Genomic DNA, 5,365 nt, shown 5'->3' with positions numbered 1-5,365 from the left:
CTGAATGTAGAACGAAATGTTATAGGATTAAGAGCCAAAACAAGTGCCGTATGGTCCAATGTCATGGGAGAATAACTAAGCTGTACAGTGCATAATTATTGCTGTCAAATATAAGTGAAAAAATAGTTTGTGAGATACTCGAAGCAGAAAAATTCAAGACGAATTTTCTAGGTGGGGGAGGTGTTGTTGGGTCCTAGAATAATATTCTGGTAAGATATTTTTAAAAAAAGTTTGAAAGTCATGTTTCCCAACATCAGAGACAGAGCAGAGGGTGTCACTGGTGATACTCCATTCGTATCATATAGATCCCGAGGAGGATAACAAGTCAGATGCAGAAGAGCTCCAAGGTGAGATATCAGCATGCTCACATATTTACACAGTGGTCACGGAAAGAGTATCTAAAATGCAGGTTTGCAATAACAGAAATACACTTAACAGCAAAAGCGACTGAAGGTATTTGTGTGGAGTGTAGCCAAATACAAATGTGACTCACGTACACTGAAGCGTTTGAAATGCCATACTACAGAACATTGCAAAAGATTATATTTGTGTGGGTTGGATACTTAATTCAGAGATCATGAATCTGATCAGCAAGAAAGGGAGTTCCAGGCAGAATCTGGCTCATAAGCTGAGCAACAAAATTAAAGGATCTCTTTTTCGAAATCTCTCAGTTGTCTTCCATTGCGACACACATGATCGCAGTTTCGCCCAGAAGTACCTATAACATCCTCTGTAATGGTACAAAAGCGTGGCACTGTGCAATGACACTTCAAGCAGCCAGGTGTCGACACATTCAAATAAAAATCCAGAGCTCGAAAGTTCACATGAGCTGTAATGTGAGTTAATGATGACACAGGCCGGCCGGAGTGGCCGAGCGGTTAAAGGCGCTACAGTCTGGAACCGCACGACCGCTACGGTCGCAGGTTCGAATCCTGCCTCGGGCATGGATGTGTGTGATGTCCTTAGGTTAGTTAGGTTTAAGTAGTTCTAAGTGTACGGGACTGATGACCTCAGATTTAGTCCCATAGTGCCCTTGTTTCAAAGTAGGATAAGAATTTTTAAGAATTTCTTCACAAATCCTAATGTCTGGTACATTATAGGTGGTTGCATCGTGAATCATTGCATCACTGTAGTACTGTCTACAGTTACATTGAGAACGACCATATTATTTGAAACCATGAAGTTGTGACCCACTAACGCTGTGTCTATTATGGCTTTTTCCGCAATCGAAGGAACTTGTAAAACAGCTGCAGCAACCTGTATCCGTTCTTCCTAATACCAAGTATTCAGAAACTATCAACTCCAGCCTACCAGTCGGAAATAATTTCTGAGCAAGGCGGTTAACTCCTGTAATGGCCATTGATAATAAATAAGAAGGTTTCACAGTACCTTGCACTTGGAAGCATAACACAATGAGCGCTGAACTGGGCGTAATACTCGATCCATTCCTCTTCTGCCCGGAATGGTGGAATACATGGAGGTGGTGCCGTGGATGTGAGTGGCTGTTGTGGCGGAGTTGATGCAGCAGCGGCTTGTGCATTAATGGGCTGCTGTACTGCTGTAATCAAATGCAACATTTGGTGGTTCTGAAACTACATAAACTGCATTAGATCAAAGCCAAAACAACCGGAGGCATATGCCCAGGTGGTTTAGGAGGCAGGATTAAGGCCAAATAATAAGAGTATCGTCACAGAAAAATAAAAGCAGAGCAAATACACGACAGCCGAAGCGTTGTGACTAGTTTGCAAGACAGAACACAATTAGTAGCAATACTTCTCTGAAAGAAGAGAGGGAAATATTATTGACGCGTTATGATAATGATTACACAGTCTTTTTTATGTTTGTGAAGGTAAACCGTAGTTGCATCAATTGTTTTGTTTACATAAAAGCGTACCAAGTTAAGCTATCAACTTATTTATATTATTTATAAAATGCAATTAATATTGTGTAAGGACATACAATACCTAATGTATAAAGGATACAAACTTAACTATGTGCGTTTATCAATTATGTACAAAACAAACAACCAAACAAGCAAGAAGACAGACGCAAGAAGTCTGTTCCCAGTTCCTCTCTTACATATTCTTTTATCTTTATTTCCCTACCAACACTACCGGTAGTAACATCATTTATTAACTCATTTATGTACTATATCAAAACTCGAATAGTAGTTTGTTGGGACCGATGGTCTTTGTAGTCTGGTCCCCTCAACCCCCACAAAGCAACCAACCAAACAGTAGTTTTGTTAGAGCACAACTCTAACTGTGAGCAATACTGAACTTCTGCTCTACACTCGTTGCACCTCGTCCTTCATCCGTTTTCCAGATAATTCTTCACTGTGTGAAGTCGTCTAAAAACTGTCTGCAATCCATGTTGTAATGAAGGACACCGCCACAGTGCACCTTAACTGCTCGTTGATTGACACACACGGTATTTTCCGCTCCCTGAATTGCCTCATCTTGTGGGGCAGCCCCATTTCACGCTGTCGTCCCGCTGACCTCACGTCCTATGTGGTTCAGCTTTCTGTGCACGACTGGGAGATATCTGGAAAAGTGGTCCCGCACTTTCCTTTATTTCCACCGACTTGTCAATAAGTTATGTTACTTTATGTACCTCGTGATATAGCCACCTACCACCGCGAGGAACACAAGAGAGGAGGCTCAAATAGATAAACAGGTAATTAACATGCGGCGATCGATAGAAGCCGTCCACTGGTTGGCCAGTGTTCGCGAGGCTGCTTGCATAGGAACAACTGTAGACCTTATGGCTCTATGGAAACCACACACTGACATTACCAGAGAAAAGCGTGAAGCACGGGAAGAGTGATTGCATCCGTTCATTAGTATTGACATATTAAAGTGTAAAAGGATTCAACAATGTAGCATCCGTCCACTCTCATACTATGCTATACTTATAATATGTCTTATATTATGAGATTGTCACGTGGAAGCAAGGGATGAAAGGCAGCGTAGAAATGCATAGATAACAGTGCCGGCGCCTAATCTGTAGCGCACAATGCTATCTACATCTATACACTTTTCGGAAATCAAGAAATACATCTAAGCAACTGCTTTGATCCAATGCTTTCCGTATGCCACGTGAAAATGTGTGAGTTTGGTGTATATTGATCGATGTTTTAGGAATCCATGCTGGTTGCTGTGGTAGACCTCATTTTGCTAGAAGTGCCTCATTATGTTTGAGGTCAGAGTATGTTCTAGGATTCTGCAATAAATCGGTATTATGGCTACTGGACTGTAGTTTTGTGGACCACTTAGTTACCATAACTGTAAAAGAACTTGACCTGTGTTTTTTTCCAACTATTGGGCGCGGCCTTTTGTTCGACGGGTCTACGATTGGTTTGTTAGAAGAGGGGGTAACTCCGCCGCAGATTGAATATGGAATCTGAGAGGGATTCCATCTGGCAGTGGAGCTTTGTGCAGTTTTATCTATTTTAGATATTTCTCAACACCATCCATACTAACACTTATTTCACTCATCTTTCTAGTACTACGAGGGTTAAGTTGGGGCAAATCTCTTTGCTGTTCCGTTGTAAAGAAACATTTGAAAAACGGAGCTAAGCATGTCTTCTTTTGCTTTGTTGTCCTCAATTTCATTTTTGTCTCATTCGCGAGTGACTGGACATTAGCTTTGGTGCCATTAGAAACCTTTACATTCTATCATAATTTCTCTGGGCTTTGTGACAGATCATTTGATAATATTCTGCAACGTAACCATCCAGTACTGGTGGTGGTAAAACTCTACCTAAGTAAGTCGCTTTGTCATGAGCCTACGGCTCCTGCAAGCTACCGTCTGTAGTAAATGGTTTCTTAAATTCGCGTGGTCCACCAAATTAATAGCCCCCGCGAGTTATTGCCGGGCATTAATAATTTCTAGCGGAAGGTTTTACCCAACCGGTAAAAATTTGAATATAACGGATAATGCAAATTTTTTTTGAACCACTACAGAAGGCACCTATACAAGGCTTTATAGGCAGTATATAGCATTTATTTACTTTCACGGTCCAGGATTCGGCTTTGGTACCGACTTTCACCTATTCTTTGTTATGGGGGTAGCAAATAATCAATCGAGGGTAGAGATTAATTGATATTTATTCAGTACCTATGGTATTACAACAACTAGTCGTATTCTTGCAATATACAGCATCAAAACTGGTGCCTCTGGTTACATAGTTCCGTTTCGCCACGTAATTATGGAATGGGACAGGCGAGTGCAGACCTGGATTTTATGTAATTTTATAAAAACACACAATTAAACCTAAACCTATGCTTATTACATTCAATTTCTATAGGTGACTCAGAACAAGTTCAGCAAAGACACTACAAGCAAAACTAGGTCAGGGTGGAAGAGTTTTTCCCAAGACTTCATCAAATCTATGGGCATTAAAATCCGATACTTTTCCTTGTGGCACAAGTTTAAACCATGTATTTTACTTATCGCGCAACATCGCCACCAAATCAAATAGTTATGGGGGAGCACAAGAAACATCATTACTTCAGTGCTATTCAACACACGTGGCCAAGTTTCGGTAGCCAACAGAAATGCACGAAAATACGGACACGCAAAATTATTCCTTCCCTATTTTACATTGGCCCACTAAAGTATGATTATTCATCGTGTACAATACATTTTCAGACCGAAACTACAGTTTATCAATATGGCGGTTGCTCCAACCGACCACGTGGCGCGAAAGCAAGTTCGTAAAGAAAACATATGGAAAACAAATAAAAATCCCCAAAATATTACTGTAAATGAAAGAGCAGATTAAAATTCATTGAATGAGCGAATTTCCGTTAAGCACAGAGCAATAATATGACCTTGAGCATAAGGCCCATGGTGCGTGGCCTAACCAGTTCTACTGAAATTCGAATAAATTATGAAAATAAATTCCCTAATGGGGTTTAGTGGTAAACTTGCACCTGATTTCAACACCTGGACTTCATTACCGAGCAGATTTAAAACAATCTAATACCTTTGTTAACATTACCAAAACGAGAGCTATCTCTCCAGGTCTGTACAGCGCCTCGATCCAGGAAGAAGTGCTCGACAACTCGCCTAACCGTTCTTCCTTCGAAAGGTGGTGGAGGGGATGGTTCGCAAACATAACAGAGCCAATGCTGTGGCCTTCGCAATCACTCTGACCTGACTTTCCCACCATCTTTGCCAAACTTCTTCACGTTTATTGGGTTGATACTATCCTACCACAGAACGACTCTACACATGCAACGCTACGACCTCTGACGAGAGCTTTCTGCTACGTCACATACTATATCATTCATACAGTCCAAGGTCGCATAAGGGAAAGGATAGAAGGAAACGTGGCACACAAGAAATAAAATGAATAAAT

The sequence above is a fragment of the Schistocerca americana genome, chromosome 6, assembly GCF_021461395.2.
Source record: "Schistocerca americana isolate TAMUIC-IGC-003095 chromosome 6, iqSchAmer2.1, whole genome shotgun sequence".
Lineage (NCBI taxonomy): Eukaryota > Metazoa > Arthropoda > Insecta > Orthoptera > Acrididae > Schistocerca > Schistocerca americana.
Note: the sequence above shows the minus strand (reverse complement) of the source record.